The 25,390-nt window shown below is 65.0% G+C and overlaps 16 non-coding genes across 16 annotated transcripts; all 16 read right to left on the bottom strand.

The window, feature by feature from the left end:
- Positions 1-544: 544 nt before the first annotated feature.
- LOC122895129 lies at positions 545-625 on the bottom strand. Its single transcript, XR_006382112.1, has one exon. It is a non-coding gene; the product is annotated as a small nucleolar RNA SNORD115 (small nucleolar RNA).
- A 1,027-nt stretch (positions 626-1,652) lies between these two features.
- On the bottom strand, positions 1,653-1,732 carry LOC122895128. The gene has a single exon (XR_006382111.1). It is a non-coding gene; the product is annotated as a small nucleolar RNA SNORD115 (small nucleolar RNA).
- A 1,581-nt stretch (positions 1,733-3,313) lies between these two features.
- On the bottom strand, positions 3,314-3,394 carry LOC122895111. Its single transcript, XR_006382094.1, has one exon. It is a non-coding gene; the product is annotated as a small nucleolar RNA SNORD115 (small nucleolar RNA).
- A 1,580-nt stretch (positions 3,395-4,974) lies between these two features.
- On the bottom strand, positions 4,975-5,055 carry LOC122895087. The gene has a single exon (XR_006382070.1). It is a non-coding gene; the product is annotated as a small nucleolar RNA SNORD115 (small nucleolar RNA).
- Positions 5,056-6,642: 1,587 nt separating this feature from the next.
- Positions 6,643-6,723, bottom strand: LOC122895119. Its single transcript, XR_006382102.1, has one exon. It is a non-coding gene; the product is annotated as a small nucleolar RNA SNORD115 (small nucleolar RNA).
- A 1,579-nt stretch (positions 6,724-8,302) lies between these two features.
- LOC122895118 lies at positions 8,303-8,383 on the bottom strand. The gene has a single exon (XR_006382101.1). It is a non-coding gene; the product is annotated as a small nucleolar RNA SNORD115 (small nucleolar RNA).
- A 1,556-nt stretch (positions 8,384-9,939) lies between these two features.
- LOC122895086 lies at positions 9,940-10,020 on the bottom strand. The gene has a single exon (XR_006382069.1). It is a non-coding gene; the product is annotated as a small nucleolar RNA SNORD115 (small nucleolar RNA).
- Positions 10,021-11,600: 1,580 nt separating this feature from the next.
- LOC122895085 lies at positions 11,601-11,681 on the bottom strand. The gene has a single exon (XR_006382068.1). It is a non-coding gene; the product is annotated as a small nucleolar RNA SNORD115 (small nucleolar RNA).
- Positions 11,682-13,268: 1,587 nt separating this feature from the next.
- LOC122895084 lies at positions 13,269-13,349 on the bottom strand. The gene has a single exon (XR_006382067.1). It is a non-coding gene; the product is annotated as a small nucleolar RNA SNORD115 (small nucleolar RNA).
- A 1,580-nt stretch (positions 13,350-14,929) lies between these two features.
- On the bottom strand, positions 14,930-15,010 carry LOC122895106. The gene has a single exon (XR_006382089.1). It is a non-coding gene; the product is annotated as a small nucleolar RNA SNORD115 (small nucleolar RNA).
- A 1,587-nt stretch (positions 15,011-16,597) lies between these two features.
- On the bottom strand, positions 16,598-16,678 carry LOC122895096. The gene has a single exon (XR_006382079.1). It is a non-coding gene; the product is annotated as a small nucleolar RNA SNORD115 (small nucleolar RNA).
- A 1,579-nt stretch (positions 16,679-18,257) lies between these two features.
- Positions 18,258-18,338, bottom strand: LOC122895083. The gene has a single exon (XR_006382065.1). It is a non-coding gene; the product is annotated as a small nucleolar RNA SNORD115 (small nucleolar RNA).
- A 1,556-nt stretch (positions 18,339-19,894) lies between these two features.
- On the bottom strand, positions 19,895-19,975 carry LOC122895082. Its single transcript, XR_006382064.1, has one exon. It is a non-coding gene; the product is annotated as a small nucleolar RNA SNORD115 (small nucleolar RNA).
- Positions 19,976-21,555: 1,580 nt separating this feature from the next.
- LOC122895081 lies at positions 21,556-21,636 on the bottom strand. Its single transcript, XR_006382063.1, has one exon. It is a non-coding gene; the product is annotated as a small nucleolar RNA SNORD115 (small nucleolar RNA).
- Positions 21,637-23,223: 1,587 nt separating this feature from the next.
- Positions 23,224-23,304, bottom strand: LOC122895110. Its single transcript, XR_006382093.1, has one exon. It is a non-coding gene; the product is annotated as a small nucleolar RNA SNORD115 (small nucleolar RNA).
- Positions 23,305-24,884: 1,580 nt separating this feature from the next.
- On the bottom strand, positions 24,885-24,965 carry LOC122895080. The gene has a single exon (XR_006382062.1). It is a non-coding gene; the product is annotated as a small nucleolar RNA SNORD115 (small nucleolar RNA).
- Positions 24,966-25,390: the final 425 nt, after the last annotated feature.

Raw genomic sequence — 25,390 nt, 5'->3', positions numbered from 1 at the left:
CAACTTTTGTAGCAACATGGACGGGACTGGAAGAGATTATGCTGAGTGAAATAAGTCAAGCAGAGAGAGTCAATTATCATATGGTTTCACTTATTTGTGGAGCATAACAAATAGCATGGTGGACATGGGGAGTTAGGAGAAGGGAGTTGGGGGAAATTGGAAGGGGAGGTGAACCATGAGAGACTATGGACTCTGAAAAACAATCTGAAGGGTTTGAATTGGTGGGGGGTGGAAGGGTGGAGAAACCAGGTGTTGGCTATTAGAGAGGTCACGGATTTTATGGAGCACTGGGTGTGGTACAAAATCAATGAATATTGTTATGCTGAAAATAAATAAAAAATAAATTTAAAGAAAACCACTTCTAGTTTCATTGATGCATTCTCCAATATCTCTACTTTCTATCTCAATGAACTCTGATGTGCACAGACACCCAGGGCCAGAGCTCAGAGCACTGAGATATTGTTGACCTAAATCCTCCAAATGCAGCGCCCCTCCAGGGTCCCGAGGCTGAAGGGAAAGCTGATTCGGCACAGAAGCCTGCCTTGCACCTCAGTGTACACCTATTGAGCATGATTTTTAGGTCATCATCGCATTTTCAGACCATATGAGTTCTAATCATTGACCCGAGCAATCTGGTGGCACTGCATGCTGTTGCGTCGAACCCATAACCTGCTTACCGGGAGTGCATGCCGGACAGCCCATGCCCCTGGGTCCTGAGATTAGACTTCTGTGCAGGCCTGGGCAAAGCAAGACTTGCTCATCTGGGCCAGCTTGTTGATTGTGGATGGGGTTCTAAGGAGAAAGAGAGAGACCAGCTATCAAAACGCCTTGGCCCGGAGGCCAGCTATGTGGAAAAGAGCCACATTTCCTGAACTGCTAGCCGGTGGGAGTTGCATATTGGCTGACAAATCATTGCTAAATGATGCAAGGAAGGAACAGGGTCGGGGGACCTATCTACCCTGGCATGGATCCACAGGCCTTGGGCATCTGCTGTAGGGGACAGGTCTTCAGGCCTATTCAACCCTCAGAAGCATGCCAAGTTCCAGGACTTGAACAACTCATTGCAGAAGAACACAAGAGTTCTGAGACTACGGGTTTGATGTCAACAAATTTCGAGAACCAGGGAACATGCTGGAAGTGTCAGGAGGACTAATGGGCAAATGGACCTATGGCGACCACCTGGCCTGAATTTGAGATCCAGGATCTGGGAAGGCTCAAGGGCACAAGCTCACTGGGAGGTCAACGAGGTCTGGACAACGAGGACCGCCACCCCAAACCCAGGGCCTGCTGCAGAGTCATTGCTGGGCAACCCACTTCCCAAGGCATCTCGGGCCTCCCTCGAAGCCCAGAGGCTTCCGCTCACCTCTGCTGCTTGTCGACGCACCGAGAACCTTGCCAGCCAGGCCCGCCGAAGGACACGAGGGGACGAGGATGGTGAAGCCATGGCTCCCGGGGAGCTGTCCTGGGAAGAGGATGGGGACAGTGGGCAAGCTTGAGTGCTGGACAGCCCCGTGGGCACCCGCAGGTGTGCCTACGTTCCAGGCCCAAGGCAGAGATGCTCGACAGTTCCTTCTCCTCTAGCGACCAGCTGCAGCGTGCCCTCAATGCCCCGAGGGTCTGCGGGATGCTGATCCCCGCACGGTCCCCTGCACTGGCCTTAGCGCATCCTATTGAACATGATTTTTAGGTCATCATCGCTCTTCGAGACCATATGAGTTCTCATAATTGACCAAAGCAAGTTGGTGGCTATGCGTGCAGATGCGTCGCACACAGAACATGCTTACTGGGGCCACATGCCGTACTGTGACATGCGCCGGGGTCCTGAGACAATGGACCTGTGGGCAGGGCTGGGCCAAGCAAGATGAGCTCGTGCGGGCGATCTCTTCGATTGTGGATGGGCTTCTGAAAAGATGGAGAGACCAGCTGTCAAAATGCCCTGGTCTGGGGCACAGGCCAGACGGCCGAGGGTTACCTTTCCCAAAGTCTGGCCAGTGGGGGTGGGCATATGGCCGACCCACGCATGGCGGATGTGCACACAGAAAGAGCAGGGCCCAGGGTGCCAGCTGCCCTTACCTGGGCATCCCCAAACAGGGAGATCGAGGCCCCTGGGCGAGCCCAGCCGTCGGCAGAATGACCCGTGAACATGGTACGGAACACAGGGTTTCGACGGGTCCCTGCTGTTTCCCATGGACATGAGCCGAGGGGGGCGGTCAGGGACTTTGGTCCAGGACGCCACCCACCCACACCTGGTCCCACCTGGGAGCCAAGGATCGGAGCCCCTACCCTGCAAGCCCAAGGTGACTCGGGCCCAGGGCTGCCCCAGAGCCGAGCACTGAATGCCAGGTCACTATCCACCACGACGGGCAGGCACACCGCCCACTGGCCGCCCTGGGCGAGGGTCCAGACTCTCGCCGTGCAGCGCCGCTTCATCAGGACCTGGTCCCGGGGCTTGAAAGTCTCAGGAGAGAGGCTCCGACACAATGGCTGCTAGGGCCTGGCATTCGCAGATTCTGCCCCGAGGCCCAGTGGTACCTGGCTGTCTGGCGAGCACAAGGAATCCTCCTGCGCTTTTCGGAAGCAGCCTGGCGGGGTCTCCAGCGCCTTGGGCGTCTGCACTGGGGGACCGGAGCTCAGGCCTCGTCAGCCCGCCGAAACATGCCAAGACCCGGGCCTCGAGCAGCACCCAGTGGCTGAAGGACACAGAAGCTTCTGAGACCACGGGTCTCACGTGCCCTACGTTCCTGGGCCCACGGGACACGCCCGGATGGGTCAGGAGGCCTCAGGGGCACCTGGGCCTATGGCGGCCACTCCACGCTTTCCAGGACTTGCCAGCCACCCGGCCCCACGTTCGCGTTCCCTGCACCTGGGATGGCTCAAGGGCACCCGCTCACGGGGAGGTCAACGACGTCTGGACAACGAGGACCGCCACCCCAAGCCCAGGGCCTGCTGCAGAGTCACTGCTGGGCTACCCGCTTCCCAAGGCCTCTCGGGCCTCCCTCCAAGCCCAGAGGCTTCCGCTCACCTATGTTGCTTGTCGACACACCGAGAACCTTGCCAGCCAGGCCCGCCGAAGGACACGAGGGGACGAGGATGGCGAAGCCATGGCTCCCGGGGAGCTGTCCTGGGAAGAGGATTGGGACGGTGGGCAAGCATGAGTGCCGGAACAGCCCCGTGGGCACCCGCAGGTGCGCCTACGTACCGGGCCCAACGCAGAGACGCTCGAGAGTTCCTTCTCCTCTAGCGCCCAGCTGCAGTGAGCCCTCAATGCCCCGAGGGTCTGCGGGATGCTGATCCCCGCACGGTCCTCTGCACTGGGCCCCAGCGTAATCCTATTGAGCATGATTTTTAGGTCATCATCGCTCTTCGAGACCATATGAGTTCTCATCATTGACCCAAGCGAGCCGGGGGCGACGCGTGAGGTCCCTGCCCACCCACAACGCGCTTACCGAGGGAGCGATCGGGGCAGGCCCATGCCCCGGCGATCTGAGACACGGGCCCTTTGGGCGGGGCTGGGAGAAGCAAGACTTGGTCGTCAAGGCGAGATCCTCCCTTGGGAAGGGGTTTCTAAGGACAGAGGGAGAGGCCATCTATCAGAGGGGCCTGCTCTGTGGCACGTGCCCCATGCGGCCACGATGGGTCACGCCCGAAGCCCTGGCCGCTGCTGGCCAGGCGTGTGGATGAAGGACCCAAGGCTCGGCGCCGCAAGCAAGGAACAGGGCCCTGGGAGGCCGCTGTCCATCCCTGGGCCTCCAGAAAGAGTGGATATCAGGGCCCCTGTGGGAGCCACCCCTCGCTGAGAAAGGCCCCAGGACGTGGCCGGGAAAGCTGGGTTATCGATGCCTAACACCTCGATGCCTACCGGGGCCCCAAGCCAACGGGGGCGGCCCCAGAACGTACGGCCAGGAAGACGCCGACCCCAGATTGGCCCGGCTGTCGTCCATGCATCCGGGCGCTGGCACTCGAAGCCAACGTTCGCCCACATGCCCAGATGGTAAAGGTCTGGAGTGGGAGTCCCGGGTCACGGTATCCCAACAGCGCAAGGCAGGAGACCACTGCCCTGCCCTGCAACGGGGTCCTGAGTCTCCCCGCGTGGCGGCCCCTCCTCTTGGGCCTGGGAGGACAGGCTCTCGCCCAGTGCCCGCTGGGGCCTGGGGCTCGCCCATTCTTGCCCAAGGCCAGCCAAACCATGCTCAATCGTCAGCCCAAGGAAACAGGGAGGGCTGTACTTCAGCAGCCTCCCAGGCTCCCAACGTCCTTGGGAGTCTGGTTCATAGGGCAGGAGCTCTGCCCTCTCCAGCCCCAAGCAACATGCGCTGGGGTTGCCTCGAGCAACCACCACTGGCTCAGGGGGACAGAAGCCCCTGACGCCAAGGGTCCTCCGACCCGTCTCCTCGCGGGCCCACAGGACACAAAGGGAGGTCCAAGGAGGCCTCAGGGGCACGCCGATCGATGGCGGCATAGCCCCGGGATCCAGTCTTGCCAGTCACGCGGCCCAACGTTCACATTCCCTGACCTGGGATGTCTGAAGGGAGCCTGTTCACGGGCAACCGAACGCGGTGTGGAAAACGGGGGCCCCCACCCCTAGCACAGCGGTGGAGCCAGTGCCCCTGCCGTGACTGAGGCCTCGCGGACTGCGCCCATGGCGCCTGCCGTCTCCCGCCAGGCCCAGAGTCTCCCACTCACCTGTCTTGGGCAACGCTGCGCCTACCACCTGGCGCCCAAGGCACGCTGCAAGACACAAGGAGACAAGGGTTCGTGAGGCATGGCTCCCGAGGAGCTGTCCTCGGAGGGGGATTCGGTCTCTAGGCCGGTGGCCTGCCTCAACACCTCGAGGGGCCCCCGACGTGCACGGGAGGTCCAGGGCAGGAGCAGGGATCCCCGAGGGATCCTTGGCCTCAAGCTCCCAACTGCAGCGCCCCTCCAGGGTCCCGAGGCTCCGGGGGATGGTGAGATCCCGCCACATACGCCTGCATTGGGCCTCAGCGTAATCCTATTGAGCATGATTTTTAGGTCATCATCGCTCTTCGAGACCATATGAGTTCTCATCATTGACCCAAGCAAGTTGGTGGCGATGCGTGCGGTCCCGTCGCACCCAGACACCGCTTACCGGGGCCGCGTGCCAGACTACGCCATGCGCCGGGGTCCTGAGACATTGGACCTGTGGGCAGGGCTGGGCCAGGCAAGACGAGCTGGTGCGGGCGATCTCCTCGATGGTGGATGGGCTGCTGAGGAGAGACGGAGAGACCAGCTGTCCAAACGCCCTGGTCTGGGGCCCCGGCCAGACGGCCGATAGCTACCTTTCCCAAAGACCTGGCCGGTGGCGGCCGGGCATATGGCCGACCCACGCACGGCTAATGTGCGCACAGACGGAGCAGGGCCCAGGATGCCAGCTGCCCTTACCTGGGCATCCCCAAACAAGGGAGATCGAGGCCCCTGGGCGAGCCCAGCCGTCGGCAGAACGGCACGTGAGCATGGCACGGATCACAGGGTTTCGACGGGTCCCCGCTGTCTCCCGTGGACGTGAGCTGAGGGGGGCGGTCAGGGACTGTGGGCCGGGACGCCGCCCACCCACACCTGGTCCCACCTGGGAGCCAAGGATCGGAGCCCCTACCCTGGAAGCCCAAGGTGGCTCGGGCCCAGGTCTGCCCCAGGGCCGAGCACTGAATGCCAGGTCACTGTCCACCACGACGGCCAGGCTCACCGCCCACTGGCCGCCCCGGGCGAGGGTCCGGACTCTCGCCGTGCAGCGCCGCTTCGTCAGGACCCGGTCCCGGGTGCTTGAGAGTCTCAGGGGAGAGGCTCCGACGCAATGGCTGATAGGGCCTGGAACTCACAGATCCTACCCCTCGGCCCAGTGGTACCTGGCTGTCTGGCGAGCACAAGGAATCCTCCTGCACTCTTCGGAAGCAGCCTGGCGGGGTCTCAAGCGCCTTGGGCGTCTGTGCTGGGGGACCGGAGCTCAGGACTCGTCAGCCCGCCGAAACATGCCAAGTCCCGGGCCTCGAGCAGCACCCAGTGGCTGAAGGACACAGAAGCTTCTGAGACCACGGGTCTCACGTGCCCTACGTTGCTGGGCCCACGGGACACGCCCGGATGGGTCAGGAGGCCTCAGGGGCACCTGGGCCTATGGCGGCCACTCCGCGCTTTCCAGGACTTGCCAGCCACCCGGCCCCACGTTCGCGTTCCCTGCACCTGGAAAGGCTCAAGGGCAGCCGCTCACGGGGAGGTCAACGACGTCTCGACAACGAGGACCGCCACCCCATACCCAGGGCCTGCTGCAGAGTCACTGCTGGGCTACCCGCTTCCCAAGGCGTCTCGGGCCTCCCTCCAAGCCCAGAGGCTTCCGCTCACCTATGTTGCTTGTCGACGCACCGAGAACCTTGCCAGCCAGGCCCGCCGAAGTACACGAGGGGACGAGGAGGGCCTAGCCATGGCTCCTGGGGAGCTGTCCTGGGAAGAGGATTGGGACGGTGGGCAAGCATGAGTGCCGGAACAGCCCCGTGGGCACCCGCAGGTGCGCCTACGTTCCGGGCCCAACGCAGAGACGCTCGAGAGTTCCTTCTCCTCTAGCGCCCAGCTGCAGCGAGCCCTCAATGCCCTGAGGTTCTGCGGGATCCTGATCCCCGCACGGTCTTCTGCACTGGGCCTCAGTGTAATCCTCTTGAGCATGATTTTTAGGTCATCATCGCTCTTCGATACCATATGAGTTCTCATCATTGACCCAAGCGAGGTGGGGGCGACGCGTGAGGTCCCTGCCCACCCACAACGCGCTTACCGAGGGAGCGATCGGGGCAGGCCAATGCCCCGGCGATCTGAGACACGGGCCCTTTGGGCGGGGCTGGGAGAAGCAAGACTTGGTCGTCAAGGCGAGATCCTCCCTTGGGAAGGGGTTTCTAAGGACAGAGGGAGAGGCCATCTATCAGAGGGGCCTGCTCTGTGGCACGTGCCCCATTTGGCCACGATGGGTCACGCCCGAAGCCCTGGCCGCTGCTGGCCAGGCGTGTGGTTGAAGGACCCAAGGCTCGGCGCCGCAAGCAAGGAACAGGGCCCTGGGAGGCCGCTGTCCATCCCTGGGCCTCCAGAAAGAGTGGATATCAGGGCCCCTGTGGGAGCCACCCCTTGCTAAGAAAGGCCCCAGGACGTGGCCGGGAACGCTGGGTTATCGATGCCTAACACCTCGATGCCTACCGGGGCCCCAAGACAACGGGGGCGGCCCCAGACGTAGGGCCAGGAAGACGCCGACACCCGATTGGCCCGGCTGTCGTCCATGCATCCGGGCGCTGGCACTCGCAGCCAACGTTCGCCCCCATGCCCAGATGGTAAACGTCGGGAGTGGGAGTCGCGGGTCACAGTCTCCCAAAGGCGCAAGGCAGGAGACCACTGCCCTGCCCTGCAACGGGGTCCTGAGTCTCCCCGCGTGGCGGCCCCTCCTCTTGGGCCTGGGAGGACAGGCTCTCGCCCAGTGCCCGATGGGGCCTGGGGCTCGCCCATTCTTGCTCAAGGCCAGCCAAACCATGCTCAATCGTCAGCCCAAGGAAACAGGGAGGGTTGTACTTCAGCAGCCTCCCAGGCTCCCAACGTCCTTGGGAATCTGGTTCATAGGGCAGGAGCTCTGCCCTCTCCAGCCCCAAGCAACATGCGCAGGGGTTGCCTCGAGCAACCACCACTGGCTCATGGGGACAGAAGCCCCTGACGCCAAGGGTCCTCCGACCCGTCTCCTCGCGGGCCCACAGGACACAAAGGGAGGTCCAAGGAGGCCTCAGGGGCACGCCGATCGATGGCGGAATCCCCCCGGGATCCAGTCGTGCCAGTCACGCGGCCCAACGTTCACATTCCCTGTCCTGGGATGGCTCAAGGGAGCCTGTTCACGGGCAAACCAACGCGGTGTGGACAACGGGGGCCCCCACCCCTAGCACAGCGATGGAGCCAGTGCCCCTGCCGTGACTGGGGCCTCGCGGACTGCGCCCATGGCGCCTGCCGTCTCCCGCCAGGCCCAGAGTCTCCCACTCACCTGTCTTGGGCAACGCTGCGCCTACCACCTGGCGCCCAAGGCACGCTGCAAGACACAAGGAGACAAGGGTTCGTGAGGCATGGCTCCCGAGGAGCTGTCCTCGGAGGGGGATTCGGTCTCTAGGCCGGTGGCCTGCCTCAACACCTCGAGGGGCCCCCGACGTGCACGGGCGGTCCAGGGCAGGAGCAGGGATCACCGAGGGATCCTTGGCCTCAAGCTCCCAACTGCAGCGCCCCTCCAGGGTCCCGAGGCTCCGGGGGATGCTGAGATCCCGCCACAGACGCCTGCATTGGGCCTCAGCGTAATCCTATTGAGCATGATTTTTAGGTCATCATCGCTCTTCGAGACCATATGAGTTCTCATAATTGACCCAAGCAAGTTGGTGGCGATGCGTGCGGTCCCGTCGCACCCAGACCCCGCTTACCGGGGCCGCGTGCCGGACTGCGCCATGCGCCGGGGTCCTGAGACATTGGACCTGTGGGCAGGGCTGGGCCAGGCAAGACGAGCTGGTGCGGGCGATCTCCTCGATGGTGGATGGGCTGCTGAGGAGAGACGGAGAGACCAGCTGTCCAAACGCCCTGGTCTGGGGCCCCGGCCAGACGGCCGAGGGCTACCTTTCCCAAAGACCTGGCCGGTGGCGGCCGGGTATATGGCCGACCCACGCACGGCTAATGTGCGCACAGACGGAGCAGGGCCCAGGGTGCCAGCTGCCCTTACTTGGGCATCCCCAAACAAGGGAGATCGAGGCCCCTGGGCGAGCCCAGCCGTCGGCTGAACGGCACGTGAGCATGGCACGGATCACAGGGTTTCGACGGGTCCCCGCTGTCTCCCGTGGACGTGAGCTGAGGGGGGCGGTCAGGGACTGTGGGCCGGGATGCCGCCCACCCACACCTGGTCCCACCTGGGGTCCAAGGATCGGAGCCCCTACCCTGGAAGCCCAAGGTGGCTCGGGCCCAGGTCACTGTCCACCACGACGGCCAGGCACACCGCCCACTGGCCGCCCCGGGCTAGGATCCGGACTCTCGCCGTGCAGCGCCGCTTCGTCAGGACCCGGTCCCGGGTGCTTGAGAGTCTCAGGGGAGAGGCTCCGACGCAATGGCTGATAGGGCCTGGAACTCGCAGATCCTACCCCTCGGCCCAGTGGTACCTGGCTGTCTGGCGAGCACAAGGAATCCTCCTGCGCTTTTCGGAAGCAGCCTGGCGGGGTCTCAAGCGCCTTGGGCGTCTGCGCTGGGGGACCGGAGCTCAGGCCTCGTCAGCCCGCTGAAACATGCCAAGTCCCGGGCCTCGAGCAGCACCCAGTGGCTGAAGGACACAGAAGCTTCTGAGACAACGGGTCTCACGTGCCCTACGTTCCTGTGCCCACGGGACACGCCCGGATGGGTCAGGAGGCCTCAGGGGCACCTGGGCCTATGGCGGCCACTCCACGCTTTCAAGGACTTGCCAACCACCCGGCCCCACGTTCGCGTTCCCTGCACCTGGGATGGCTCAAGGGCACCCGCTCACGGGGAGGTCAACGACGTCTCGACAACGAGGACCGCCACCCCAAGCCCAGGGCCTGCTGCAGAGTCACTGCTGGGCTACCCGCTTCCCAAGGCGTATCGGGCCTCCCTCCAAGCCCAGAGGCTTCCGCTCACCTATGTTGCTTGTCGACACACCGAGAACCTTGCCAGCCAGGCCCGCCGAAGGACACGAGGGGACGAGGATGGCGAAGCCATGGCTCCCGTGGAGCTGTCCTGGGAAGAGGATTGGGACGGTGGGCAAGCATGAGTGCCGGAACAGCCCCGTGGGCACCCGCAGGTGCGCCTACGTACCGGGCCCAACGCAGAGACGCTCGAGAGTTCCTTCTCCTCTAGCGCCCAGCTGCAGTGAGCCCTCAATGCCCCGAGGGTCTGCGGGATGCTGATCCCCGCACGGTCCTCTGCACTGGGCCTCAGCGTAATCCTATTGAGCATGATTTTTAGGTCATCATCGCTCTTCGAGACCATATGAGTTCTCATCATTGACCCAAGCGAGCCGGGGGCGACGCGTGAGGTCCCTGCCCACCCACAACGCGCTTACCGAGGGAGCGATCGGGGCAGGCCCATGCCCCGGCGATCTGAGACACGGGCCCTTTGGGCGGGGCTGGGAGAAGCAAGACTTGGTCGTCAAGGCGAGATCCTCCCTTGGGAAGGGGTTTCTAAGGACAGAGGGAGAGGCCATCTATCAGAGGGGCCTGCTCTGTGGCACATGCCCCATGCGGCCACGATGGGTCACGCCCGAAGCCCTGGCCGCTGCTGGCCAGGCGTGTGGATGAAGGACCCAAGGCTCGGCGCCGCAAGCAAGGAACAGGGCCCTGGGAGGCCGCTGTCCATCCCTGGGCCTCCAGAAAGAGTGGATATCAGGGCCCCTGTGGGAGCCACCCCTCGCTGAGAAAGGCCCCAGGACGTGGCCGGGAAAGCTGGGTTATCGATGCCTAACACCTCGATGCCTACCGGGGCCCCAAGCCAACGGGGGCGGCCCCAGAACGTACGGCCAGGAAGACGCCGACCCCAGATTGGCCCGGCTGTCGTCCATGCATCCGGGCGCTGGCACTCGAAGCCAACGTTCGCCCACATGCCCAGATGGTAAAGGTCTGGAGTGGGAGTCGCGGGTCACGGTATCCCAACAGCGCAAGACAGGAGACCACTGCCCTGCCCTGCAACGGGGTCCTGAGTCTCCCCGCGTGGCGGCCCCTCCTCTTGGGCCTGGGAGGACAGGCTCTCGCCCAGTGCCCGCTGGGGCCTGGGGCTCGCCCATTCTTGCCCAAGGCCAGCCAAACCATGCTCAATCGTCAGCCCAAGGAAACAGGGAGGGCTGTACTTCAGCAGCCTCCCAGGCTCCCAACGTCCTTGGGAGTCTGGTTCATAGGGCAGGAGCTCTGCCCTCTCCAGCCCCAAGCAACATGCGCTGGGGTTGCCTCGAGCAACCACCACTGGCTCAGGGGGACAGAAGCCCCTGACGCCAAGGGTCCTCCGACCCGTCTCCTCGCGGGCCCACAGGACACAAAGGGAGGTCCAAGGAGGCCTCAGGGGCACGCCGATCAATGGCGGCATCGCCCCGGGATCCAGTCTTGCCAGTCACGCGGCCCAACGTTCACATTCCCTGACCTGGGATGTCTGAAGGGAGCCTGTTCACCGGCAAGCGAACGCGGTGTGGACAACGGGGGCCCCCACCCCTAGCACAGCGGTGGAGCCAGTGCCCCTGCCGTGACTGAGGCCTCGCGGACTGCGCCCATGGCGCCTGCCGTCTCCCGCCAGGCCCAGAGTCTCCCACTCACCTGTCTTGGGCAACGCTGCGCCTACCACCTGGCGCCCAAGGCACGCTGCAAGACACAAGGAGACAAGGGTTCGTGAGGCATGGCTCCCGAGGAGCTGTCCTCGGAGGGGGATTCGGTCTCTAGGCCGGTGGCCTGCCTCAACACCTCGAGGGGCCCCCGACGTGCACGGGCGGTCCAGGGCAGGAGCAGGGATCCCCGAGGGATCCTTGGCCTCAAGCTCCCAACTGCAGCGCCCCTCCAGGGTCCCGAGGCTCCGCGGGATGCTGAGATCCCGCCACAGACTCCTGCATTGGGCCTCAGCGTAATCCTATTGAGCATGATTTTTAGGTCATCATCGCTCTTCGAGACCATATGAGTTCTCATCATTGACCCAAGCAAGTTGGTGGCGATGCGTGCGGTCCCGTCGCACCCAGACCCCGCTTACCGGGGCCGCGTGCCGGACTGCGCCATGCGCCGGGGTCCTGAGACATTGGACCTGTGGGCAGGGCTGGGCCAGGCAAGACGAGCTGGTGCGGGCGATCTCCTCGATGGTGGATGGGCTGCTGAGGAGAGACGGAGAGACCAGCTGTCCAAACGCCCTGGTCTGGGGCCCCGGCCAGACGGCCGAGGGCTACCTTTCCCAAAGACCTGGCCGGTGGCGGCCGGGCATATGGCCGACCCACGCACGGCTGATGAGCGCACAGACGGAACAGGGCCCAGGGTGCCAGCTGCCCTTACCTGGGCATCCCCAAACAAGGGAGATCGAGGCCCCTGGGCGAGCCCAGCCGTCGGCAGAACGGCACGTGAGCATGACACAGAGCACAGGGTTTCGACGGGTCCCCGCTGTCTCCCGTGGACGTGAGCTAAGGGGGGCGGTCAGGGACTGTGGGCCGGGACGCCGTCCACCCACACATGGTCCCACCTGGGAGCCAAGGATCGGAGCCCCTACCCTGGAAGCCCAAGGTGGATCGGGCCCAGGGCTGCCCCAGGGCCGAGCACTGAATGCCAGGTCACTGTCCACCACGACGGCCAGGCACACCGCCCACTGGCCGCCCCAGGCGAGGGTCCGGACTCTCGCCGTGTAGCGCCGCTTCGTCAGGACCCGGTCCCGGGTGCTTGAGAGTCTCAGGGGAGAGGCTCCGACGCAATGGCTGATAGGGCCTGGAACTCGCAGATCCTACCTCTCGGCCCAGTGGTACCTGGCTGTCTGGCGAGCACAAGGAATCCTCCTGCGCTTTTCGGAAGCAGCCTGGCGGGGTCTCCAGCGCCTTGGGCGTCTGCACTGGGGGACCGGAGCTCAGGCCTCGTCAGCCCGCCGAAACATGCCAAGTCCCGGGCCTCGAGCAGCACCCAGTGGCTGAAGGACACAGAAGCTTCTGAGACAACGGGTCTCACGTGCCCTACGTTCCTGGGCCCACGGGACACGCCCGGATGGGTCAGGAGGCCTCAGGGGCACCTGGGCCTATGGCGGCCACTCCACGCTTTCCAGGACTTGCCAGCCACCCGGCCCCACGTTCGCGTTCCCTGCACCTGGGATGGCTCAAGGGCACCCGCTCACGGGGAGGTCAACGACGTCTGGACAACGAGGACCGCCACCCCAAGCCCAGGGCCTGCTGCAGAGTCACTGCTGGGCTACCCGCTTCCCAAGGCGTATCGGGCCTCCCTCCAAGCCCAGAGGCTTCCGCTCACCTATGTTGCTTGTCGACACACCGAGAACCTTGCCAGCCAGGCCCGCCGAAGGACACGAGGGGACGAGGATGGCGAAGCCATGGCTCCCGGGGAGCTGTCCTGGGAAGAGGATTGGGACGGTGGGCAAGCATGAGTGCCGGAACAGCCCCGTGGGCACCCGCAGGTGCGCCTACGTTCCGGGCCCAACGCAGAGACGCTCGAGAGTTCCTTCTCCTCTAGCGCCCAGCTGCAGTGAGCCCTCAATGCCCCGAGGGTCTGCGGGATGCTGATCCCCGCACGGTCCTCTGCACTGGGCCTCAGCGTAATCCTATTGAGCATGATTTTTAGGTCATCATCGCTCTTCGAGACCATATGAGTTCTCATCATTGACCCAAGCGAGCCGGGGGCGACGCGTGAGGTCCCTGCCCACCCACAACGCGCTTACCGAGGGAGCGATCGGGGCAGGCCCATGCCCCGGCGATCTGAGACACGGGCCCTTTGGGCGGGGCTGGGAGAAGCAAGACTTGGTCGTCAAGGCGAGATCCTCCCTTGGGAAGGGGTTTCTAAGGACAGAGGGAGAGGCCATCTATCAGAGGGGCCTGCTCTGTGGCACGTGCCCCATGCGGCCACGATGGGTCACGCCCGAAGCCCTGGCCGCTGCTGGCCAGGCGTGTGGATGAAGGACCCAAGGCTCGGCGCCGCAAGCAAGGAACAGGGCCCTGGGAGGCCGCTGTCCATCCCTGGGCCTCCAGAAAGAGTGGATATCAGGGCCCCTGTGGGAGCCACCCCTCGCTGAGAAAGGCCCCAGGACGTGGCCGGGAAAGCTGGGTTATCGATGCCTAACACCTCGATGCCTACCGGGGCCCCAAGCCAACGGGGGCGGCCCCAGAACGTACGGCCAGGAAGACGCCGACCCCAGATTGGCCCGGCTGTCGTCCATGCATCCGGGCGCTGGCACTCGAAGCCAACGTTCGCCCACATGCCCAGATGGTAAAGGTCTGGAGTGGGAGTCCCGGGTCACGGTATCCCAACAGCGCAAGGCAGGAGACCACTGCCCTGCCCTGCAACGGGGTCCTGAGTCTCCCCGCGTGGCGGCCCCTCCTCTTGGGCCTGGGAGGACAGGCTCTCGCCCAGTGCCCGCTGGGGCCTGGGGCTCGCCCATTCTTGCCCAAGGCCAGCCAAACCATGCTCAATCGTCAGCCCAAGGAAACAGGGAGGGCTGTACTTCAGCAGCCTCCCAGGCTCCCAACGTCCTTGGGAGTCTGGTTCATAGGGCAGGAGCTCTGCCCTCTCCAGCCCCAAGCAACATGCGCTGGGGTTGCCTCGAGCAACCACCACTGGCTCAGGGGGACAGAAGCCCCTGACGCCAAGGGTCCTCCGACCCGTCTCCTCGCGGGCCCACAGGACACAAAGGGAGGTCCAAGGAGGCCTCAGGGGCACGCCGATCGATGGCGGCATCCACCCGGGATCCAGTCTTGCCAGTCACGTGGCCCAACGTTCACATTCCCTGACCTGGGATGTCTGAAGGGAGCCTGTTCACCGGCAAGCGAACGCGGTGTGGACAACAGGGGCCCCCACCCCTAGCACAGCGGTGGAGCCAGTGCCCCTGCCGTGACTGAGGCCTCGCGGACTGCGCCCATGGCGCCTGCCGTCTCCCGCCAGGCCCAGAGTCTCCCACTCACCTGTCTTGGGCAACGCTGCGCCTACCACCTGGCGCCCAAGGCACGCTGCAAGACACAAGGAGACAAGGGTTCGTGAGGCATGGCTCCCGAGGAGCTGTCCTCGGAGGGGGATTCGGTCTCTAGGCCGGTGGCCTGCCTCAACACCTCGAGGGACCCCCGACGTGCACGGGCGGTCCAGGGCAGGAGCAGGGATCCCCGAGGGATCCTTGGCCTCAAGCTCCCAACTGCAGCGCCCCTCCAGGGTCCCGAGGCTCCGGGGGATGCTGAGATCCCGCCACAGACGCCTGCATTGGGCCTCAGCGTAATCCTATTGAGCATGATTTTTAGGTCATCATCGCACTTCGAGACCATATGAGTTCTCATCATTGACCCAAGCAAGTTGGTGGCGATGCGTGCGGTCCCGTCGCACCCAGACCCCGCTTACCGGGGCCGCGTGCCAGACTACGCCATGCGCCGGGGTCCTGAGACATTGGACCTGTGGGCAGGGCTGGGCCAGGCAAGACGAGCTGGTGCGGGCGATCTCCTCGATGGTGGATGGGCTGCTGAGGAGAGACGGAGAGACCAGCTGTCCAAACGCCCTGGTCTGGGGCCCCGGCCAGACGGCCGATAGCTACCTTTCCCAAAGACCTGGCCGGTGGCGGCCGGGCATATGGCCGACCCACGCACGGCTAATGTGCGCACAGACGGAGCAGGGCCCAGGATGCCAGCTGCCCTTACCTGGGCATCCCCAAACAAGGGAGATCGAGGCCCCTGGGCGAGCCCAGCCGTCGGCAGAACGGCACGTGAGCATGGCACGGATCACAGGGTTTCGACGGGTCCCCGCTGTCTCCCGTGGACGTGAGCTGAGGGGGGCGGTCAGGGACTGTGGGCCGGGACGCCGCCCACCCACACCTGGTCCCACCTGGGAGCCAAGGATCGGAGCCCCTACCCTGGAAGCCCAAGGTGGCTCGGGCCCAGGTCTGCCCCAGGGCCGAGCACTGAATGCCAGGTCACTGTCCACCACGACGGCCAGGCTCACCGCCCACTGGCCGCCCCGGGCGAGGGTCCGGACTCTCGCCGTGCAGCGCCGCTTCGTCAGGACCCGGTCCCGGGTGCTTGAGAGTCTCAGGGGAGAGGCTCCGACGCAATGGCTGATAGGGCCTGGAACTCACAGATCCTACCCCTCGGCCCAGTGGTACCTGGCTGTCTGGCGAGCACAAGGAATCCTCCTGCGCTCTTCGGAAGCAGCCTGGCGGGGTCTCAAGCGCCTTGGGCGTCTGTGCTGGGGGACCGGAGCTCAGGACTCGTCAGCCCGCCGAAACATGCCAAGTCCCGGGCCTCGAGCAGCACCCAGTGGCTGAAGGACACAGAAGCTTCTGAGACCACGGGTCTCACGTGCCCTACGTTCCTGGGCCCACGGGACACGCCCGGATGGGTCAGGAGGCCTCAGGGGCACCTGGGCCTATGGCGGCCACTCCGCGCTTTCCAGGACTTGCCAGCCACCCGGCCCCACGTTCGCGTTCCCTGCACCTGGAAAGGCTCAAGGGCAGCCGCTCACGGGGAGGTCAACGACGTCTCGACAACGAGGACCGCCACCCCAAGCCCAGGGCCTGCTGCAGAGTCACTGCTGGGCTACCCGCTTCCCAAGGCGTCTCGGGCCTCCCTCCAAGCCCAGAGGCTTCCGCTCACCTATGTTGCTTGTCGACGCACCGAGAACCTTGCCAGCCAGGCCCGCCGAAGTACACGAGGGGACGAGGAGGGCCTAGCCATGGCTCCTGGGGAGCTGTCCTGGGAAGAGGATTGGGACGGTGGGCAAGCATGAGTGCCGGAACAGCCCCGTGGGCACCCGCAGGTGCGCCTACGTTCCGGGCCCAACGCAGAGACGCTCGAGAGTTCCTTCTCCTCTAGCGCCCAGCTGCAGCGAGCCCTCAATGCCCCGAGGTTCTGCGGGATCCTGATCCCCGCACGGTCTTCTGCACTGGGCCTCAGCGTAATCCTATTGAGCATGATTTTTAGGTCATCATCGCTCTTCGATACCATATGAGTTCTCATCATTGACCCAAGCGAGGTGGGGGCGACGCGTGAGGTCCCTGCCCACCCACAACGCGCTTACCGAGGGAGCGATCGGGGCAGGCCAATGCCCCGGCGATCTGAGACACGGGCCCTTTGGGCGGGGCTGGGAGAAGCAAGACTTGGTCGTCAAGGCGAGATCCTCCCTTGGGAAGGGGTTTCTAAGGACAGAGGGAGAGGCCATCTATCAGAGGGGCCTGCTCTGTGGCACGTGCCCCATTTGGCCACGATGGGTCACGCCCGAAGCCCTGGCCGCTGCTGGCCAGGCGTGTGGTTGAAGGACCCAAGGCTCGGCGCCGCAAGCAAGGAACAGGGCCCTGGGAGGCCGCTGTCCATCCCTGGGCCTCCAGAAAGAGTGGATATCAGGGCCCCTGTGGGAGCCACCCCTTGCTAAGAAAGGCCCCAGGACGTGGCCGGGAACGCTGGGTTATCGATGCCTAACACCTCGATGCCTACCGGGGCCCCAAGACAACGGGGGCGGCCCCAGACGTAGGGCCAGGAAGACGCCGACACCCGATTGGCCCGGCTGTCGTCCATGCATCCGGGCGCTGGCACTCGCAGCCAACGTTCGCCTCCATGCCCAGATGGTAAACGTCGGGAGTGGGAGTCGCGGGTCACAGTCTCCCAAAGGCGCAAGGCAGGAGACCACTGCCCTGCCCTGCAACGGGGTCCTGAGTCTCCCCGCGTGGCGGCCCCTCCTCTTGGGCCTGGGAGGACAGGCTCTCGCCCAGTGCCCGATGGGGCCTGGGGCTCGCCCATTCTTGCTCAAGGCCAGCCAAACCATGCTCAATCGTCAGCCCAAGGAAACAGGGAGGGTTGTACTTCAGCAGCCTCCCAGGCTCCCAACGTCCTTGGGAATCTGGTTCATAGGGCAGGAGCTCTGCCCTCTCCAGCCCCAAGCAACATGCGCAGGGGTTGCCTCGAGCAACCACCACTGGCTCATGGGGACAGAAGCCCCTGACGCCAAGGGTCCTCCGACCCGTCTCCTCGCGGGCCCACAGGACACAAAGGGAGGTCCAAGGAGGCCTCAGGGGCACGCCGATCGATGGCGGAATCCCCCCGGGATCCAGTCGTGCCAGTCACGCGGCCCAACGTTCACATTCCCTGACCTGGGATGGCTCAAGGGAGCCTGTTCACGGGCAAACCAACGCGGTGTGGACAACGGGGGCCCCCACCCCTAGCACAGCGATGGAGCCAGTGCCCCTGCCGTGACTGGGGCCTCGCGGACTGCGCCCATGGCGCCTGCCGTCTCCCGCCAGGCCCAGAGTCTCCCACTCACCTGTCTTGGGCAACGCTGCGCCTACCACCTGGCGCCCAAGGCACGCTGCAAGACACAAGGAGACAAGGGTTCGTGAGGCATGGCTCCCGAGGAGCTGTCCTCGGAGGGGGATTCGGTCTCTAGGCCGGTGGCCTGCCTCAACACCTCGAGGGGCCCCCGACGTGCACGGGCGGTCCAGGGCAGGAGCAGGGATCACCGAGGGATCCTTGGCCTCAAGCTCCCAACTGCAGCGCCCCTCCAGGGTCCCGAGGCTCCGGGGGATGCTGAGATCCCGCCACAGACGCCTGCATTGGGCCTCAGCGTAATCCTATTGAGCATGATTTTTAGGTCATCATCGCTCTTCGAGACCATATGAGTTCTCATCATTGACCCAAGCAAGTTGGTGGCGATGCGTGCGGTCCCGTCGCACCCAGACCCCGCTTACCGGGGCCGCGTGCCGGACTGCGCCATGCGCCGGGGTCCTGAGACATTGGACCTGTGGGCAGGGCTGGGCCAGGCAAGACGAGCTGGTGCGGGCGATCTCCTCGATGGTGGATGGGCTGCTGAGGAGAGACGGAGAGACCAGCTGTCCAAACGCCCCGGTCTGGGGCCCCGGCCAGACGGCCGAGGGCTACCTTTCCCAAAGACCTGGCCGGTGGCGGCCGGGCATATGGCCGACCCACGCACGGCTGATGTACGCACAGACGGAGCAGGGCCCAGGGTGCCAGCTGCCCTTACTTGGGCATCCCCAAACAAGGGAGATCGAGGACCCTGGGCGAGCCCAGGCGTCGGCTGAACGGCACGTGAGCATGGCACGGATCACAGGGTTTTGACGGGTCCCCGCTGTCTCCCGTGGACGTGAGCTGAGGGGGGCGGTCAGGGACTGTGGGCCGGGATGCCGCCCACCTACACCTGGTCCCACCTGGGGGCCAAGGATCGGAGCCCCTACCCTGGAAGCCCAAGGTGGCTCGGGCCCAGGTCACTGTCCACCACGACGGCCAGGCACACCGCCCACTGGCCGCCCCGGGCGAGGATCCGGACTCTCGCCGTGCAGCGCCGCTTCGTCAGGACCCGGTCCCGGGTGCTTGAGAGTCTCAGGGGAGAGGCTCCGACGCAATGGCTGATAGGGCCTGGAACTCGCAGATCCTACCCCTCGGCCCAGTGGTACCTGGCTGTCTGGCGAGCACAAGGAATCCTCCTGCGCTTTTCGGAAGCAGCCTGGCGGGGTCTCAAGCGCCTTGGGCGTCTGCGCTGGGGGACCGGAGCTCAGGCCTCGTCAGCCCGCCGAAACATGCCAAGTCCCGGGCCTCGAGCAGCACCCAGTGGCTGAAGGACACAGAAGCTTCTGAGACAACGGGTCTCACGTGCCCTACGTTCCTGGGCCCACGGGACACGCCCGGATGGGTCAGGAGGCCTCAGGGGCACCTGGGCCTATGGCGGCCACTCCACGCTTTCAAGGACTTGCCAACCACCCGGCCCCACGTTCGCGTTCCCTGCACCTGGGATGGCTCAAGGGCACCCGCTCACGGGGAGGTCAACGACGTCTGGACAACGAGGACCGCCACCCCAAGCCCAGGGCCTGCTGCAGAGTCACTGCTGGGCTACCCGCTTCCCAAGGCGTATCGGGCCTCCCTCCAAGCCCAGAGGCTTCCGCTCACCTATGTTGCTTGTCGACACACCGAGAACCTTGCCAGCCAGGCCCGCCGAAGGACACGAGGGGACGAGGATGGCGAAGCCATGGCTCCCGGGGAGCTGTCCTGGGAAGAGGATTGGGACGGTGGGCAAGCATGAGTGCCGGAACAGCCCCGTGGGCACCCGCAGGTGCGCCTACGTTCCGGGCCCAACGCAGAGACGCTCGAGAGTTCCTTCTCCTCTAGCGCCCAGCTGCAGTGAGCCCTCAATGCCCCGAGGGTCTGCGGGATGCTGATCCCCGCACGGTCCTCTGCACTGGGCCTCAGCGTAATCCTATTGAGCATGATTTTTAGGTCATCATCGCTCTTCGAGACCATATGAGTTCTCATCATTGACCCAAGCGAGCCGGGGGCGACGCGTGAGGTCCCTGCCCACCCACAACGCGCTTACCGAGGGAGCGATCGGGGCAGGCCCATGCCCCGGCGATCTGAGACACGGGCCCTTTGGGCGGGGCTGGGAGAAGCAAGACTTGGTCGTCAAGGCGAGATCCTCCCTTGGGAAGGGGTTTCTAAGGACAGAGGGAGAGGCCATCTATCAGAGGGGCCTGCTCTGTGGCACGTGCCCCATGCGGCCACGATGGGTCACGCCCGAAGCCCTGGCCGCTGCTGGCCAGGCGTGTGGATGAAGGACCCAAGGCTCGGCGCCGCAAGCAAGGAACAGGGCCCTGGGAGGCCGCTGTCCATCCCTGGGCCTCCAGAAAGAGTGGATATCAGGGCCCCTGTGGGAGCCACCCCTCGCTGAGAAAGGCCCCAGGACGTGGCCGGGAAAGCTGGGTTATCGATGCCTAACACCTCGATGCCTACCGGGGCCCCAAGCCAACGGGGGCGGCCCCAGAACGTACGGCCAGGAAGACGCCGACCCCAGATTGGCCCGGCTGTCGTCCATGCATCCGGGCGCTGGCACTCGAAGCCAACGTTCGCCCACATGCCCAGATGGTAAAGGTCTGGAGTGGGAGTCGCGGGTCACGGTATCCCAACAGCGCAAGACAGGAGACCACTGCCCTGCCCTGCAACGGGGTCCTGAGTCTCCCCGCGTGGCGGCCCCTCCTCTTGGGCCTGGGAGGACAGGCTCTCGCCCAGTGCCCGCTGGGGCCTGGGGCTCGCCCATTCTTGCCCAAGGCCAGCCAAACCATGCTCAATCGTCAGCCCAAGGAAACAGGGAGGGCTGTACTTCAGCAGCCTCCCAGGCTCCCAACGTCCTTGGGAGTCTGGTTCATAGGGCAGGAGCTCTGCCCTCTCCAGCCCCAAGCAACATGCGCTGGGGTTGCCTCGAGCAACCACCACTGGCTCAGGGGGACAGAAGCCCCTGACGCCAAGGGTCCTCCGACCCGTCTCCTCGCGGGCCCACAGGACACAAAGGGAGGTCCAAGGAGGCCTCAGGGGCACGCCGATCGATGGCGGCATCCACCCGGGATCCAGTCTTGCCAGTCACGCGGCCCAACGTTCACATTCCCTGACCTGGGATGTCTGAAGGGAGCCTGTTCACCGGCAAGCGAACGCGGTGTGGACAACGGGGGCCCCCACCCCTAGCACAGCGGTGGAGCCAGTGCCCCTGCCGTGACTGAGGCCTCGCGGACTGCGCCCATGGCGCCTGCCGTCTCCCGCCAGGCCCAGAGTCTCCCACTCACCTGTCTTGGGCAACGCTGCGCCTACCACCTGGCGCCCAAGGCACGCTGCAAGACACAAGGAGACAAGGGTTCGTGAGGCATGGCTCCCGAGGAGCTGTCCTCGGAGGGGGATTCGGTCTCTAGGCCGGTGGCCTGCCTCAACACCTCGAGGGGCCCCCGACGTGCACGGGCGGTCCAGGGCAGGAGCAGGGATCCCCGAGGGATCCTTGGCCTCAAGCTCCCAACTGCAGCGCCCCTCCAGGGTCCCGAGGCTCCGCGGGATGCTGAGATCCCGCCACAGACTCCTGCATTGGGCCTCAGCGTAATCCTATTGAGCATGATTTTTAGGTCATCATCGCTCTTCGAGACCATATGAGTTCTCATCATTGACCCAAGCAAGTTGGTGGCGATGCGTGCGGTCCCGTCGCACCCAGACCCCGCTTACCGGGGCCGCGTGCCGGACTGCGCCATGCGCCGGGGTCCTGAGACATTGGACCTGTGGGCAGGGCTGGGCCAGGCAAGACGAGCTGGTGCGGGCGATCTCCTCGATGGTGGATGGGCTGCTGAGGAGAGACGGAGAGACCAGCTGTCCAAACGCCCTGGTCTGGGGCCCCGGCCAGACGGCCGAGGGCTACCTTTCCCAAAGACCTGGCCGGTGGCGGCCGGGCATATGGCCGACCCACGCACGGCTGATGAGCGCACAGACGGAACAGGGCCCAGGGTGCCAGCTGCCCTTACCTGGGCATCCCCAAACAAGGGAGATCGAGGCCCCTGGGCGAGCCCAGCCGTCGGCAGAACGGCACGTGAGCATGACACAGAGCACAGGGTTTCGACGGGTCCCCGCTGTCTCCCGTGGACGTGAGCTAAGGGGGGCGGTCAGGGACTGTGGGCCGGGATGCCGTCCACCCACACATGGTCCCACCTGGGAGCCAAGGATCGGAGCCCCTACCCTGGAAGCCCAAGGTGGATCGGGCCCAGGGCTGCCCAAGGGCCGAGCACTGAATGCCAGGTCACTGTCCACCACGACGGCCAGGCACACCGCCCACTGGCCGCCCCAGGCGAGGGTCCGGACTCTCGCCGTGTAGCGCCGCTTCGTCAGGACCCGGTCCCGGGTGCTTGAGAGTCTCAGGGGAGAGGCTCCGACGCAATGGCTGATAGGGCCTGGAACTCGCAGATCCTACCTCTCGGCCCAGTGGTACCTGGCTGTCTGGCGAGCACAAGGAATCCTCCTGCGCTTTTCGGAAGCAGCCTGGCGGGGTCTCCAGCGCCTTGGGCGTCTGCACTGGGGGACCGGAGCTCAGGCCTCGTCAGCCCGCCGAAACATGCCAAGTCCCGGGCCTCGAGCAGCACCCAGTGGCTGAAGGACACAGAAGCTTCTGAGACAACGGGTCTCACGTGCCCTACGTTCCTGGGCCCACGGGACACGCCCGGATGGGTCAGGAGGCCTCAGGGGCACCTGGGCCTATGGCGGCCACTCCACGCTTTCCAGGACTTGCCAGCCACCCGGCCCCACGTTCGCGTTCCCTGCACCTGGGATGGCTCAAGGGCACCCGCTCACGGGGAGGTCAACGACGTCTCGACAACGAGGACCGCCACCCCAAGCCCAGGGCCTGCTGCAGAGTCACTGCTGGGCTACCCGCTTCCCAAGGCCTCTCGGGCCTCCCTCCAAGCCCAGAGGCTTCCGCTCACCTATGTTGCTTGTCGACACACCGAGAACCTTGCCAGCCAGGCCCGCCGAAGGACACGAGGGGACGAGGATGGCGAAGCCATGGCTCCCGGGGAGCTGTCCTGGGAAGAGGATTGGGACGGTGGGCAAGCATGAGTGCCGGAACAGCCCCGTGGGCACCCGCAGGTGCGCCTATGTTCCGGGCCCAACGCAGAGACGCTCGAGAGTTCCTTCTCCTCTAGCGCCCAGCTGCAGTGAGCCCTCAATGCCCCGAGGGTCTGCGGGATGCTGATCCCCGCACGGTCCTCTGCACTGGGCCCCAGCGTAATCCTATTGAGCATGATTTTTAGGTCATCATCGCTCTTCGAGACCATATGAGTTCTCATCATTGACCCAAGCGAGCCGGGGGCGACGCGTGAGGTCCCTGCCCACCCACAACGCGCTTACCGAGGGAGCGATCGGGGCAGGCCCATGCCCCGGCGATCTGAGACACGGGCCCTTTGGGCGGGGCTGGGAGAAGCAAGACTTGGTCGTCAAGGCGAGATCCTCCCTTGGGAAGGGGTTTCTAAGGACAGAGGGAGAGGCCATCTATCAGAGGGGCCTGCTCTGTGGCACGTGCCCCATGCGGCCACGATGGGTCACGCCCGAAGCCCTGGCCGCTGCTGGCCAGGCGTGTGGATGAAGGACCCAAGGCTCGGCGCCGCAAGCAAGGAACAGGGCCCTGGGAGGCCGCTGTCCATCCCTGGGCCTCCAGAAAGAGTGGATATCAGGGCCCCTGTGGGAGCCACCCCTCGCTGAGAAAGGCCCCAGGACGTGGCCGGGAAAGCTGGGTTATCGATGCCTAACACCTCGATGCCTACCGGGGCCCCAAGCTAACGGGGGCGGCCCCAGAACGTACGGCCAGGAAGACGCCGACCCCAGATTGGCCCGGCTGTCGTCCATGCATCCGGGCGCTGGCACTCGAAGCCAACGTTCGCCCACATGCCCAGATGGTAAAGGTCTGGAGTGGGAGTCCCGGGTCACGGTATCCCAACAGCGCAAGGCAGGAGACCACTGCCCTGCCCTGCAACGGGGTCCTGAGTCTCCCCGCGTGGCGGCCCCTCCTCTTGGGCCTGGGAGGACAGGCTCTCGCCCAGTGCCCGCTGGGGCCTGGGGCTCGCCCATTCTTGCCCAAGGCCAGCCAAACCATGCTCAATCGTCAGCCCAAGGAAACAGGGAGGGCTGTACTTCAGCAGCCTCCCAGGCTCCCAACGTCCTTGGGAGTCTGGTTCATAGGGCAGGAGCTCTGCCCTCTCCAGCCCCAAGCAACATGCGCTGGGGTTGCCTCGAGCAACCACCACTGGCTCAGGGGGACAGAAGCCCCTGACGCCAAGGGTCCTCCGACCCGTCTCCTCGCGGGCCCACAGGACACAAAGGGAGGTCCAAGGAGGCCTCAGGGGCACGCCGATCGATGGCGGCATCCACCCGGGATCCAGTCTTGCCAGTCACGCGGCCCAACGTTCACATTCCCTGACCTTGGATGTCTGAAGGGAGCCTGTTCACCGGCAAGCGAACGCGGTGTGGACAACGGGGGCCCCCACCCCTAGCACAGCGGTGGAGCCAGTGCCCCTGCCGTGACTGAGGCCTCGCGGACTGCGCCCATGGCGCCTGCCGTCTCCCGCCAGGCCCAGAGTCTCCCACTCACCTGTCTTGGGCAACGCTGCGCCTACCACCTGGCGCCCAAGGCACGCTGCAAGACACAAGGAGACAAGGGTTCGTGAGGCATGGCTCCCGAGGAGCTGTCCTCGGAGGGGGATTTGGTCTCTAGGCCGGTGGCCTGCCTCAACACCTCGAGGGACCCCCGACGTGCACGGGAGGTCCAGGGCAGGAGCAGGGATCCCCGAGGGATCCTTGGCCTCAAGCTCCCAACTGCAGCGCCCCTCCAGGGTCCCGAGGCTCCGGGGGATGCTGAGATCCCGCCACAGACGCCTGCATTGGGCCTCAGCGTAATCCTATTGAGCATGATTTTTAGGTCATCATCGCTCTTCGAGACCATATGAGTTCTCATCATTGACCCAAGCAAGTTGGTGGCGATGCGTGCGGTCCCGTCGCACCCAGACCCCGCTTACCGGGGCCGCGTGCCAGACTACGCCATGCGCCGGGGTCCTGAGACATTGGACCTGTGGGCAGGGCTGGGCCAGGCAAGACGAGCTGGTGCGGGCGATCTCCTCGATGGTGGATGGGCTGCTGAGGAGAGACGGAGAGACCAGCTGTCCAAACGCCCTGGTCTGGGGCCCCGGCCAGACGGCCGATAGCTACCTTTCCCAAAGACCTGGCCGGTGGCGGCCGGGCATATGGCCGACCCACGCACGGCTAATGTGCGCACAGACGGAGCAGGGCCCAGGATGCCAGCTGCCCTTACCTGGGCATCCCCAAACAAGGGAGATCGAGGCCCCTGGGCGAGCCCAGCCGTCGGCAGAACGGCACGTGAGCATGGCACGG

This window comes from Neovison vison, chromosome 13 (genome assembly GCF_020171115.1).
Source record: "Neovison vison isolate M4711 chromosome 13, ASM_NN_V1, whole genome shotgun sequence".
Classification (NCBI taxonomy): domain Eukaryota; kingdom Metazoa; phylum Chordata; class Mammalia; order Carnivora; family Mustelidae; genus Neogale; species Neogale vison.
Note: the sequence above shows the minus strand (reverse complement) of the source record. Positions and strands in the feature narration are given on the sequence as shown.